Consider the following 15468-nt stretch of genomic DNA (forward strand, 5'->3'; position numbering starts at 1 on the left):
TATTCTATGGAAATATACCTTCTGCTACTCTGCAGCCCTGTGCTTCCTCCACGGTCCCCTTAATTTCCAAAATTTCTAAAATTTCCTAAACCTGTCCTATCTTACCCCTAAAATTCCTGTTTCAGAATGGAGGAAACTTTAGCTATGGGAAAGAATCCAGTTTTAAACCTGGTAAACAAGAAAAGAACTTCAGATTTATGGGTCAGAAAGAAAAAAGTTCAAAATGGAGGGGGGGTTTTTGTTGTTCAATCGCTGTAAAAACTTAAAGGACTCTGATGCAGAAATGATTGCACAAAACCCCTTGACTGAGCTTACATGAGAAATACCCTGTTCCTGCTTCCTCATCATCATTGCTACCATCAATTATAGCTCATTACACTAATTCCAATGAGAGATCCTGCCTTAAAATGCCAACACAGTTGGGAAATGATGGGAAGAATTGGCATGCAGGACACAAGTTTAATTTTTACTGCTTCTATTAGAAGAGATTTTATAGCACACAAAAAATAAGTAGTGTAATAGATGTACTTAGCACAGTCATAAAGAAGGTTTAAATTTTAGCTTGCTTATCTTTTGGAGAAAAGCCTTTGGGAAAATAACTTAAGCACTTTTTCATAGTATGATTTTTAGGATTTTCTTATGAATGAACAGTTTTTATTAGCAAATTAAATGTGTTTAATATAAACTTTATTGTCTTAGAGGAAAATTCTCTTTTGGTACAACTTTTAAAATATTACATTTTGAGGAAATCTGACTTCTTTGTATTTAAAACAAACTACTTCAGAATACTGGCATTTTGAGTTATACTGCAATTTTTTAGCTCTCCTTTTTTTCTGGAGTGGGGTACTGAAACACTAAACACCATTTCTTTAGTTTTTGTTCTTTAAGCTAAGCTCTGCTATTCATTTGAATTTCTCTTCTCAGATATAATAATAAATTTATATGTGAATAGATTCACATAAAAATATACAAGAATAAACCACATTTGTATGCATTTCTGTTTAATCTAAAGTTTGTCTTCTTAAAAGATCCTCCCCCAAGGTTGATATTTATGGAGCTAAGAGAAATTGCAGTTACTTCGAACACTAATGCATTTTTCCGATGCTAAATGACTCTTCATACAAACAAAAGAAAAAAAGGGGGGGAATACAAAACTTTCAGTCTGTGTTGTGCAAATTAATAACATATCAAAAAAGAATTAAACTGTGAGTTATCCTGGAACCATAGTTTTCAACTGGAGGTGATTTTACCCTATGGGACTTTTGACAATGTCCAGAAACATTTTTTGTTGTCATGATGGGAGTGAGGGAATGCTTACTGGCATATGATGGGTAGAGGTCAAGGAGACCAGACATTTTACAATGCCCAAGACAGTCTCTGAAAAAAATATTATCTGCCCCAAAGTGTCAATAGTGTAGCAATTGAGAAACCTTGTTCTAGAGAAATGTCAAATTCCAAACCTCATTTATTAGAGTCAGTAAAACAATTAATGAAGATGGTAACAAACATAACTATCCACAGATTCAAATTGTACCAGTTCCAGTTTACATTTCCACCAACAGTATACAAGTGTTTCCTATTTTTCCATGTCTTTGTTTTTTACTGCCTTTTTGATAATAGGCATTCTAAAAAATGTGAGATGATATCTCATTATGGTTTTGATTTTTATTTCCCTAATGATTAAAGATATCAAGCCTTTCATATACTTACTAGTGCAGCAGTTCTCAACCTGTGGGTCGCGACCCCTTTGGGGGTCGAACGACCCTTTCACAGGGGTCACCTAAGACCATCAGAAAACACATATAGCATATCAGATATTTATATTACGATTCACAACAGTAGCAAAATTACAGTTATGAAGTAGCAATGAAAATAATTTTATGGTTGGGGGTCACCACAACATGAGGAACTGTATTAAAGGGTTGTGGCATTAGGAAGGTTGAGAACCACTGTACTAGTGCCCTGGTGCACAAATTCATGCACATTGAAAGAAAATTAATTAGAAGGTGGCCAGCGGAGCTGTACTTGGGTGAGATGGGCCGGACATGCCCTGGAGCCAACCTCCTGCGGTCCCTCTCCAACTGGCCACATCTGGGGTGGTGCCACAGCTTGAAGGGCATCTGCAGAGTGCGAAGGGTCCCTCTGGCAGGTGGGGTCCCTCAGCCTGGCCTGCAGGGATCGGGCTGAAAGCAGCTCTTCAACATCCCCCAAGGGGTTCCGGATTGCGAGAGGATGGTTCTTGTGTGACGCACCCCAGAATTGGACTCCCTCCTCTCTGGTTCCAGGGTGCTTCACCTGAGAACCGCCACTGCCAAGTCACCACAGCTCAGCAGCTCCTGCATTGAGTGTCTGCCCCCTGGTGGTCAGTGCACATCATAGCTACCAATCAGACGGTTGCTTAGCCTTTTATCCTATATAATAAAAGGGCAATATGCAAATAAACCGAATGGCAGAACAACCAATCAAAGCATAGTATGCTAATGATATGGTAAGGCTGCTCAACCTCTCACTATGATGTGCACTGACCGCTAGGAGGCAGACAGTCAACTGATTAACCAGTCGTTATCACATTGCGTACCACTCAGGAGTTTTCTTGTTTTTCACGTGCCATCTGTTATGGACCTTAGAGGTCAACACACTGTCTTGTCCACTGTGGGGTGCGGTACAGTGTTTTGGTCAGGTTCAAGCCTTGGACTAATGAAAGGACAGGGTCCTCTCACTGCCATGTGCAAGTCCCAGCTGGAGGGCAGCGCCCTCCCAGCACAATCATAGCCAACGGCTGTGGTTGTAAGCTTGAACCTATGGTCCAAACACGTAGCCCCACATGCCTTGTGATAGAGTTTAGGTGCATGTAGTTGAGTAGGGTTGAGACTCACAAGAATGCTGTAAACAACGTGATCACGCCCCTACTTTGCCTCATGGCATCTGCTATAAAATAAAGACATGACTTGTGGGTGCTGGCATTGTCTCCTCTTCAGGGAGCAGCATCCCACCGAGACCCAGCTATTATTCTCTTATCTGACTTTCCTTAATCCTTTCACCCCCCCACTCAGAGACACCCTTGGCTGTGCTGGCGCGGCACAGTCCACATCGAATGAAGCGATCTCATTGGTGGAAACCGTGCAGGTCAATCTATGAAAAACTATATAATTGCACATACCCATAAAGCATTGCATTCACATTGTATTTTGGTCATTCGAATAGTCTTCGTCTTCAAGATCCTGGCGCTTTTAGAAATGCCCTCTCTCAGAAAAAGGAAGGAAACCAACGAAACTGATACACTTCCGCATGTATTTAACGATAATTTATCAGATATTCCTAGTGAGATCGAAGATGCGGATGACTGTTTTGACGATTCCAGAGACGATTCTACTGATTCTACTGACAGTGAAATTATTAGACCTGTAAGGAAGCGCAAGGTGGTGGTGCTTTCAAGTGATTCCGACACTGACGAAGCTACTGATAATTGTTGGTCTGAAATTGACACACCACCATACTTACAAATATTTGAAGGTCATGCTGGGGTCACTACATTTCCGTCTCAGTGTGACTCTGTACCCTCTGTGACCAATCTCTTTTTTAGTGATGAATTGTTTGAGATGTTGAGCAAAGAGCTGTCCAACTATCACAATCAAACTGCAATGAAACGCAAAACACCATCTAGAACACTAAAGTGGTCTCCGGTTACACAGAAGGACATCAAGAAATTCCTTGGCCTAATTATTCTGATGGGTCAAACAAGAAAAGATAGCTTGAAAGACTATTGGTCAACAGATCCTTTGATATGTACCCCTATATTTCCACAGACAATGAGTCACCATAGATTTGAGCAAATATGGACATTCTGGCATTTCGATGATAATGCCAAAATGGACAGTCGCTCAGGGAAACTTTTCAAGATCCAACCTGTGCTGGATTATTGCCTGCATAAATTTCGAACAATATACAAACCAAAGCAACAGTTGTCTTTGGACGAGGGAATGATTCCATGGAGAGGATGTTTCAAATTTCACACATACAACCCAGTGAAAATAACAAAATACGGTTTACTTGTTCGGATGGTGTGCGAGAGTGACACCGGCTATATCTGCAATATGGAGATATACACTGCTGAAGGAAGGAAATTGCAAAAAACTGTTCTTTCAGTCCTTGGATCCTATCTTGGCATATGGCACCATATTTACCAGGATAATTATTACAATGCTACATCTACTGCTGAATTGCTGCTACAGAACAAAACTAGAGTCTGTGGGACTATTAGGGAGAGTAGAGGTTTACCGCCAAATTTGGAAATGAAAACATCAAGAATGAAGAAAGGTGACATAATATTTTCCAGAAAAGGCAATATTCTTCTCCTAGCATGGAAAGACAAGCGGGTTGTCCGAATGATATCAACGATCCATGACACTTCTGTCTTGACAACAAGAAAAAATAACAGAAAAACAGGAGAGAATATTGTAAAACCTACCTGCATCAAGGAATACAATGCCCACATGAACGGCGTTGACCGTGAGGATCAATTCCTTTCGTGTTGTTCCATTCTAAGGAAAACGATGAAATGGACAAAAAAAGTAGTGCTGTACCTTATAAACTGTGGACTTTTCAATTCATTTAGAGTGTACAACGTCCTCAATTCACAAGCAAAAGTAAGGTATAAACAGTTTCTGCTATTGGTGGCGAGAGACAGGATAACGGATGACAATAATGAAGGCTCTCCGGAACCAGAGACAAATCTGTCCAGCCCTTCCCCTGGGGGTACAAGGAGAGCACCTCGTAAAGATCCACCCAAAAGGTTGTCAGGTGATATGAAGCAGCATGAACCTACGTGTATTCCAGTGAGTGGAAAGAAAAAATTTCCTACGAGAGCCTGCAGAGTTTGTGCTGCCCATGGAAAAAGGAGTGAATCTAGATACTTATGTAAATTTTGGTTGGTCCCTCTTCATAGAGGAAAATGTTTTACACAGTACCATACATTAAAAGAGTACTAGGAACTTTAATTGTTTAATTGTTTTTGTAAATAAAAATGTTATAATTATTGAAAAACAACACCTAAAGTGCATTATGATCTGTAGTGATGATGATTTAAATAACGTGCAGTTTGCCCAAAAACGTGCGGTCCCTGCCGTATGTCTTAGAGATTTCTATGCGGTACGCAATGTGTTAGGATGTGCACTGACCACCAGGGGGCAGATGCTCCAACAGGTAGGTTAGCTTGCTGCTGGGGTCCAGCTGATCCAGACTGAGCGATATGGGCTGGACATGCCCTGGAGCCCTCCTGCGGTTCCTCCCCAGTCGGATCGTGCACTGGTGGGGTCCTTTAGTGTGGCCTATACCCTCTCGCAACCCAGAACCCCTCAGGGGATGTCGGGGGAGCCGGTTTCAGCCTGATCCTGCAGGCCACTCCCCTTGGGAAGGCTCCAGACACAGGGCTCATGGCTGGCTAGTGCTCCTGTGGCAGTGCGAGCCTCTCCAGATCGAGACTGATTGGGCGCGAGTCCGCTGCAGGCACAGTGGGGCCAGGATGAGTGGGAGCGGCAGGTAGGAGCTGCAGGCAGTGTTGGACTGTGGGTTTCAGCTCAATCCCTGCAGGTCACCCAGAGGGACCCCACCTATGCATGAATTTGTGCACCGGGCCTCTAGTATATATACATTGATCATTTGTATCTCTTCATTGAAAATATGTCTATTCAGTTCCATTGCCCATTTTTTAATTCGGTTATTTGGTTTTTGCTGTTGACTTGCATATGTTCCTTATATATTTTTAGTATTAACTCCTTATCAAATGTGTGGTTTGCAAATATTTTCTTCCATTTCAAAGACTGCCTTTTCATTCTGTAGTTCCTTTGCTGAGCAGAAGCTTTTTAGTTTGAGGTGGTCCCACTTGCTTACTACTGCTTTTGTTGCTTGTACTTTGGTACCAAATCCAAAACACCACTGCCATGACCAATGTCAAGACGCTTATTCCCTATGTTTCTTCTAGGATTTTACAGTTTCACGCTTATGTTTAAATCTTTCATCTATTTTGAGTTGCTTTTTGTGTACGGTGTACGATGGAGATCTAATGTTGTTCTTTTGCATGCAAATATCCAGTTTTCCCCAGTACCATTTATTGGAGAGACTATCATTTCCCCCTCATGTATTCTTGTTGCTTTTGTCAAAATTTAATTGGCCATATATGTGTGAATTTATTTCTAGGCCCTCTATTCTATTCTGTTGATTATATGTATCTCTATTTATGCCAACACCTTACTATTTTTATCACGATAACTTTGTAATATAGTATGCACTAAGGTCCCATTCTATCTTACACCTCATATAAACAAATCTAGAGTTGGATTTTCAAATGCAAATCAGTGACTAATGAGAAAATTTAAACAAGATGCAAAGCAAAAACAATCAAGAGTCATGGGGGAGGATGGGATAGCAATGGAAGGAGAGGTGTGGATTGCAATGTGGGAAGAGGAGGCCCCTGGGCCAAAGAAAACGTGGCTTTAATGACTTTACACAGTTCTGCAGCCATTTTTGAGGACATTAGGATGTAGTCTGGAACTGAACAAGTAAACAAAAAGGATCCCCAATGTTTTTCAAAAGCATATCTAGTATACAAGCTTTCATAGGTATCACTAAATAAAGGCTTTTCTTAGAGATATCTCTGAGCAAGTGCATACATAGAAACTGAGAACAAAGGTTATAAACAATAATATGAGAATTCCTATGACTTGAGGAATCATACTTGGACAAGAATAAAGATTGGTGCCCCTGGCCACACTGGCTAAAATTCTGAACCAGATTCCAATCAAAAGACTTATAGGAAATTAGTAGTAAAAACCCTTTGTAATAGGAATCATTGGTAAGGTCAAGGAATCTCAGTCCACACACTCAACAGTGCAAGCACTGTATCAAATTTTATGTAAACCATTTACAACTCTGGACCTCTATGGACCATGCTGATAGGAAATTCAATCTAATTACATTTGGGGCTTCTTCCTTACAGCAAGGTTTTGCAGAGGTCCAGGTAGGCAAGCCTTGGTCCATAGCAAACCATCTGTACTGACAATCATTCTTCCAATCCATCTGTACTGACTGCAGGAGTGTGGCCTGTTCCTCTGGCCGCTGGCACATACCACACTCGGAACATGGGAACTTCAGGAACAATGGGAACCCGGGTTGTACGGCCTACTGCATCTCTGCGGTGCCAAAGTGAAAAAAAAATGAACCATTTCTGAACCCACAGATATCTGCCCCCTTCCCAATCTCTGGAAAGTTTTCCTATCTCTCTGTGTTCAATAGCCTTCTCTCTCTAGCATTTCCTCTTGAATTCAAAAGGCTTATCCTTTTGGAGTCCAATTTTGTTCTTTTGCATGTGGATATCCAGTTTCCCCTACACCATTTATTGAAAAGACTATCCTTCTTTGCTTTAATTAAAGAAAGGAAGAGCCTTTGAGTTGAGGCCCTTCTGTTTTCAGACTTCTCCAATTCTTCAGGAAAGACATTATCAAGTGTACCAACCTATTTAAACTGGAGAGAAAGGAAAGCTATAGAGAGAACACATACTCAAATTAATATTTTAGTAGACTGTCCTTTTACCCATAGTTTATTCATTCATAACTTCAGTATACGAGCTATAAATTCAGTGTATGAGCTCCACCAAGTGGTGAATGCAGATATAGTCACATCAATACTCAAATCTGTGTTCAATTACCCACCTGCTAGAATATAGGAAGTTCAGTCTTTGTCATCAAACCCCAATAATGTACATGCTCTTGCTAACAAATCAGGACAGATTTCACAATCCGATGATAGTGATAACTGATCTCCACAGCAGAATCCCAAGATCCAATGTCATTTTCTTTATTCCCACTCTACAGAAACTACTGCCAAGTGAAGCTGGAAATCTACTACATCAATTAACAAAGGTAGTGCTACCTTTGAGATCACTGTGTGTGACTGTGGCTAATAAGTAGGAAAGCTATAGAGAGAACACATACTCATTATTGCTCCTGAGATGTGAAAAGAATGAATATTCTGTGTTGCATTCAATAGAGGTAGAGAAAGTAACCTGTTGCTTGAGATATAAAATAATCTGGTGGCTATTAACCTAGCTTTTCCATTGGTTACCATAGCAAACCAAGTTGGAATCTGTATATCCTCTTTGGTGAAGTGCCTTTTCATGTATTTTTGTCCTTTTTGTGACTGAATTACTTTTTTGGTTTTATTTTATTTATTTATTTTATTTTTACTATTGAGTTTTGGGAGTATATATATCCTAGTGTTTTGTCAGATATTTAATTTGGAAATATTTTCTTCCTAATTTTAACTTGTATTTTTATTCTCTTAACAGAGGATAAAACAGGGAGTTTCACAGAGAAAAAAATTTATATGAAGTATAATTTATTAATTTTTCCTTTTATAGACCATGTCTTTGGTGTCACATTTAAGAACTCTTTGCCTAGCTCTAGAACCCAAAGATGTTCTCCTGTTTTTTATTGTCTAAAACTTTAAATATAAGTTTTACATCTTATATTTAAGTCCATGATATATTTTGAGTTTATTTTCATATAAGGGGTGAAACTTAGGTTGTCCAAATGCTTCAGCTACATTTTTAAAAATATATATATATTTTACAGAGGGGAAGGGAGAGGGACAGAGAGTTAGAAACATCGATGAGAGAGAAACATCGATCAGCTGCCTCCTGCACACCCCCCACTGGGAATGTCCCCGCAACCAAGGTACATGCCCTTGACTGGAATTGAACCTGGGACCCTTCAGTCCCCAGGCTGATGCTCTGTCCACTGAGCCAAACCAGCTAGGGTCAGCTACATTTTCTTGAATAGAATATCTTTCCTCCATTATTTTTTATTTTTTTAATCTTTATTATTGAAAGTATTACATAGGTCCTCCTTTTCCCCCCCATTAACTCCTTCCAGCCCACACCCATAATGCCCTACCCCCAGGCCCTCATCACCCCATTGCCTGTGTCCATGGGTTATGCACATATGCATACAAGTTCATTGGTTGATCTCTTCCCACCCACCCTCTCCTGCATTTCCTCTGAGGTTCAACAGTCTGTTCATGCTTCTATGTCTCTGGGTCTATTTTTGATCATCAGTTTATTTGGTTCATTAGATTGAACCTACGAGTGAGATCATGTGACACTTATCTTTCTCTGACTGGCTTAGTTTGCTCAGCATAATATTCTCTAGGTCCATCCATGCTGTTGTAAATAGTACGGAGTTCTTTCTTTTTTAATGCCATGTAGCATTCCATTGTGTAAATGTACCATACTTTTTTGTCCACGCATCTGCTTATGGGCACTTATGCTGTTTCCAAATCTTAGCTACTGGAAATTGTGCTGTATAAATATAGCGGTGCATATATTCCTTCTGATGAGTGTTTTGGGTTTCTTAGGATAATTCCTATAAGTGGGATCACTGGGTCAAATGGGAGTTCCATTTTTTAATTTTTTGAGGAAACTCCATACTGTGTTTCACAGTGGCTACACCAATCTGCATTTTACCAGCAGTGTCCACATCCTCACCAACACTTGTCACTTATTGACTTGTTGATGATAACCATTCTGACAGGTATGAGGTGATATCTCATTGTCATCTTCATTTGCATCTCTCAGATGATTGACTATTTTTTCATATGTATCTTGGCTTTCTGTATATCTACTTTGGAGAAGTGTGTATTTAGGTCCTTTGCCCATTTTTTAATTGGATTGTTTCTCTTCCTTTTGTTAAATCATATGATTCCCCTATATATTTTCTAGATTAACCCTTTATCGGATGTATTATTGGCAAATATGTTCTCCCATGTAGTGGCGCTCTTGTTATTTTGTTGATGGTTTCCTTTGCCATGCAGAAGCTTTTTATTTTCATGTAGTCCCATTTGTTTACTTTCTCCTTAGTTTCCATTATCTTAGGAGATGTATCAGTAAACATGTTGCTAGGCGTGATGTCTGAGATTTTGGTGCCTATGGTTTCTTCAAGGACTTCTATGGTTTCACATCTTACATTCAAGTCTTTTATCCATTTTGAGTTTATTTTTGTGTATGGTGTAAGTTGGTGGTCTAGTTTCATGTTTTTTGCATGTGTCTGTCCAGTTTTCCCAACACCATTTATTAAAGAAACTGGTTCTGCTCCAATGTATGCTCTTGCCTCCTTTGTCAAATATTAATTAAGGTTTGGATTGATTTCTTGGTTCTCTGTTTTGTTCCATTTTTCTATATGCTGTTTTGAGCATAGTGGCTTTCTAATATAACTTATTGTGATTCCTCCACCTTTGTTCTTCTTTCTCAAGATTGCTGCAGCTATTCAGGGTCATTTTTTGGTTCCATATAAATTTTTGGAGTGTTTGTTCTAGGTCTGTGAAATATGCTGTTGGTATTTTAATAAGGATTGCATTGAATCTGTAGATTGCTTTGGGTAATATTAACATTTTAATGATGATGATTCTACCAATCCATGAACATGGTATATTCTTCCACTTGTTCATATCTTCCTCTATCTCTTTTTTTTTTTTTTCAACATCCTGTAGATTTCTGAGTACAGGTCTTTTACCTCATTGTTTAAGTTTATTCCTAAGTATCTTACTTTTTTTATTGCAGTGGTAAATGGGATTATATTTTTAGTTTCTCTTTTTGAGAGTTCACTATTGCTGTATAAAATTTATATAGATTATTGGGTGTTGATTTTGTAACCTGCTGTGTTTCCAATATAGGAGTTTTTTTTATGAAATCTTTAGGGTTTTCTATGTATAGTATCATGCCATCTGCTAATAATGAGAGTTTTACTTCTTCTTTTCCAATTTGGATGCCTTTTATTTCTTCTTCTTGTCTGACCACTATGGCCAGGACTTCCAGAACTATGTTGAACAAAAGTGGGCTTTAATAGTTTATGCTATTAAGGTTTTTGTGTATTTCATTATGTAATTAAATTTGTGTTACTAAAGTTATTGATATTATTCCTTTAAAATCCATTTGACATCTGTATAATCTATAATTTTGGCTCCTTATTAATTCTAATATTTATAATTTGCATATTCTATTTTCTTAATCATTCTGGCTATAAGTTTAGTAATTTTAGTTTCACTGATTTTTGTTGCTCTTTTATTGACTTCTGGTCTTCATTTCTTTCCTTACGTTTTCTTTGTGCTTTTTTTCCCCTAGTTTGTTAAAGTGGAATTTTAAATTATTTGAGATAATTCTTCTTTTAATGTAAGCAAGGATAGCATAACTTTCCTTCAAAGCACTATTTTAGCTATCCTGCTAAAGCTGCTTTAGAAGAAGTATCCCAAAACCTTTGATAAGTTCTCATTTCATGGTCTTTTAATTCCATATATTTCCTAATTTACCTTGTAATTTCTTTGACATAGGGTTAATTAAAGTATGTTTTTAATTTCTAAATATGAAAAGATTTTCAGATATATTTCAATGTCAAAGAATATGCTTTCAATGTTTTGATCTTTGTGAATTTGTTGAGATTTACATTATGTCCCAGAGTATAGTTTATCTGGATAAATGTTCTGAGTGCACTTGGAAGAAAAATGTGCATCCTGCTATTGCAGGTGGAATCCTATCTAATAATAGATAAACAGGGTAATTGACCATACCTTCGCTACGCCTCCCATTGGCTAATCAGCATGATATGCAAATTAACCGCCAACAAAGATAGTGGCTAATTTGCATATTGCAGGCAGATCCCGTTGCGCCGCCCCTCCTGAGGCTGGCGGCAGTGTGATCCTGAGCCGCTGGCCTGCCCCAGCGCAGGATCCGGGCCTGCCGTGTGCGGGGCAGGTGGAGCGGGCGGCAGCTCAATCCCCAGCTGTCACCTGCCCCAGCGCGGGATCCAGGCCTGCAGTGTGCGGAGCGGGTGGCGCAATTTCTGACTCCGAGAAGTGGCCTGGGGACTGGAGGTGACTCCTCTGACCACAGTGCCGGAGTCCCACTGCTCCACCAGGAGAGGAGCAGAGAAAGGCCGGAGCCTCCCTCAAGGTGACCCAAAACCCCCACCCACACCAGGCAGGCCACTGGGCCTGTGCGTGGAGGACTCACCTCCAAGCCCAGCCAGTGGCCCTGCCATAGTCATGGCACTCCTGGGTGCAGGCCCCAGTGGGACACGGGGTGGCGGCGGGGGCGCCATGAGTCCTGGGCTCCTTGCCTGCCTTCTGCGGCCTTCTCCTGCTTCAGGGCCTTGCCCTCCGCGGTCTCCTCCCCAGCGCCCAGAGCAGCGGACCCACCGAGGGCACTCCCTGCTGGCCGAGGTGGTGAATGGAGCAGTGGGGACTCCGGGTGAAGGGTCGCCCTGGGGAGGAGTCTCAACACCTCCACACCCCGCTCCTGTTCAGCAACATCCCCAAGATCGCACATCTGCACCGGGCTGTGGGGCAGCGTGATGATGCCAATGGTGGAGAAGGCATGGTGCATGCGGGTGCTGCTGCAGCCCGGCAACCTCCTCAAAGGCTTCAAGATGTTCGGCTCCCTCTTCAAGCCCTACATCCAGTACTGCATGGAGGAGGAGGGCTGCATGGAGTACATGCGCAGCCTGCTGCAGGACAACGACCTCTTCTGGGCCTACATGACGTGGGCCGAGAAGCACCAGCAGTGCCAGCGGCTGAAGCTGAGCGACATGCTTGCCAAGCCCCACCAGCGGCTCACCAAGTACCCGCTGCTGCTCAAGTCGGTGCTGAGGAAGAGGGACGAGCTGCGTTCCAAGGAGGCCGTCACCACCATGATCAGCTACATGGAGCGCTTCATCCACCACGTGAACGCGTGCATGCGGCAGTGACAGGAGCAGCAGCAGCTGGCGGCCGTGGTGAGCCGCATTGACGCCTACGAGGTGGTGGACAAGCTCCTGGAGGAATTTCTGCACCTGGACCTGACCATGCCCATCCCTGGTGTCTCCCGGGAGGAGAGGCGTCAGCTGCTTTTGGAGGGCAGCCTGAGGATGAAGGAGGGAAAGGACAGCAAGATGGATGTGCACTGCTTCCTCTTCAGGGACCTGCTCTTAGTGACCAAGGCAGTGAAGAAGGCTGAGAGGACCAAGGTTATCAGGCCACCACTGCTGGTGGACAAGATCATGTGCCAGGAGCTGCGGGACCCTGGCTCCTTCCTCCTCATCTACCTGAACGAGTTCCACAGCGCCATGGGGGCCTACATGTTCCAGGCCAGCGGGCAGGCTCTGTGCCGGGGCTGGGTGGACTCCATTTACAATGCCCAGAACCAGTTGCAGCAGCTGCATGCACAGGAGCACGCGGGCAGCCAGCAGCACCTGCAGAGCCTGGATGTGGAGGAGGATGAGCAGGAGGATGAAGAGGAAGACGAGGAGGAAGAGGAGGGTGGGGAAAGTAGCACTTCCGCCGCCAGCTCCCCCACCATCCTGTGCAAAAGCAGCAACAGCCTGGACTCCTAGCACTGCGCCTCAGATGGCTCCACAGAGACCCTGGCCATGGTGGTGCTGGAGCCTGGGGAGAAGCTCTCCTCTCCCAAGTTCGAGGGCGGCCCCTTTAGCTCCCAGTGGGACAAGATGTCCCTCAGTACCACCGCCTCATCTGTCACACTGACCAGCGAACTGCTGGCCCTGGGCCCCCGGGGAGGGCAGCTCCTGCTCCATGGACTCCGCCTACGGCACCCTCTCCCCCACCTCCTTGCAAGACTTTGTGACCCCAGCCCCTGTGGTGGAGCCAGCGCCCCGGCCCCTAGATTTACCACAGGCCCCTTCACCCCCGCCCTCACCCTGCCTCTGCCGCCGCTGCAGCACCCCTGTCCAGCTGCTGCTCCGCCTGCCCCACCTGCTCAAGTCCAAATCTGAAGCCAGCCTCCTGCAGCTGCTGGCAGGGGCCACCACCCAGGGGGCACCCCCAGCCCCCAGCCGCAGCCTGTCGGAACTCTTCTTGGCTGCCACAGCCACCGGCACTAGGACTCCGGGCTCCCCTCAGGAAGCTGGGCCCCGCTGGAATTGCGGGGGTGCACCAAGCCCTGGCAGTGGCTCCCAGCTATCAGAGATGGAGGGCAGGACCACCTGCCTGGTGTGGGAGCCCAAAGGGCCTGTCAGAAGGAGCAGAGAGCTGCCCTCAGGGACCTCCCCCAGGGTCCAGCCTGAGCCGCGCCCCCCCGCCCCTCCTCCATCTCTTCCCAGCACAGGAAGCTGACGCTGGCCCAGCTCTACCGCATCAGGACCACCTTGCTGCTTAACTCCCAGGCCCTGAGCACATGGAGCCGCGCATGCCTGGAGGGCATGGGCGGGGGTGGGTGCAGCAGGACTTGCTGGGGAGCCGCCCGCCTTCCCAGGCAGGCCTCAGGCTCGCGCCCCCCGCGCCCAACGCAGAAGGGCCGCAATGCGGCCACCAGGCCCTGAAGACTGCCCTGAAAACCACACAAAGACAACCTGCTGCTGCAGGGCAGGCATGCAGTGCTCCGGGAAGATGCTGGAGGTAGGGACAGAAGGTCATGGAAGGGAACAATTGCAAGAGGAAATCCCAAAGGTTCTGAAAGCAGAGGACCAGCTCCTTGCAGACCTGAACTCCATGTGGGCCTCTTTCTGGGCCCTGTGGAAGCTGTGCGAGACACAGGAGGAGGTGATGGACAGGGGCTGCGCCCAAGGAAGACTCAGAGGAAGCAACATGTGGACAGAGCCAGGTGGAGCAGGCAGGCCCGTGCAGAGCCCACTGGAGCGCAGCCAGACCCCAAGGCGACCACCAAGCCAGGCCCCAGGGAGAAGCGAGCAGATGCCACTCCACTCGCTGGAGAAGACCATTGAGCAGAAAACTAAAGAAACCGATTTTACATCATTTCCCAGGTGGAGAACAGTTGGCATGTAAGCCCCTGACCTGTGCCCAGCCTCTCCTCTGTCTATCTCACTCTTAGGTACCATGTTCTTTGTTCTCTCTTAACTGCAACTCATTTTTAAACTAGATTGCTTTTAAAAGAAGACTAAATAAAGTTTCCCTTAAGTTATTTAGGCGGTGCTGGGGCTGCTGGGACTGCTGGGGGATGGATTAGAGACACAAAAACGCAGGGGAGCCTGGCACCCAGCAGCCCCAAGCCCAGCTGATGTGGTGTTGGGGCTCCTGGGGGCTTGATTGGAGACACAAACCCTCAGGGGGGGCCGGCACCCAGCAGCCCCAAAGCCCACCACCTCGGAGCTGGGGCTGCTGAGGGCAGGATCAGAGACACAAACCCTGCAAGCCCTGCACAGGACGGTTGCTCCCCTCCAGGCGAAGTGCTTTCCCTCCAACCCAGCTCTCCCTGGGAGTCTAGCGTGGAGGGGGCTCTCCCTGGGAACCTGGAAATCCGCCTCTGGGGCGACTGCGCAGCAGCCACACCTGGCGAGCCATGGAGAGGGTGACCTACCCATGTGGATGTGTACGCTGGTGGAGGCCACGCAGCTGTCATAGTTGAAGTCGTCCTTGATGTAGCGGGGATCAGAGTTGGCCAGGTTGGCAATGGAACCCCAGCTCCCCACCGAA

The 15468-nt window shown here is 44.6% G+C and overlaps 1 pseudogene; it reads left to right on the forward strand.

Moving 5' to 3' along the window:
- The first annotated feature begins 12271 nt into the window (after positions 1-12271).
- Positions 12272-14357, forward strand: LOC118665803 (annotated as a pseudogene).
- Positions 14358-15468: the final 1111 nt, after the last annotated feature.

This window comes from Myotis myotis, unplaced genomic scaffold (genome assembly GCF_014108235.1).
Source record: "Myotis myotis isolate mMyoMyo1 unplaced genomic scaffold, mMyoMyo1.p scaffold_m19_p_11, whole genome shotgun sequence".
Classification (NCBI taxonomy): Eukaryota; Metazoa; Chordata; class Mammalia; order Chiroptera; family Vespertilionidae; genus Myotis; species Myotis myotis.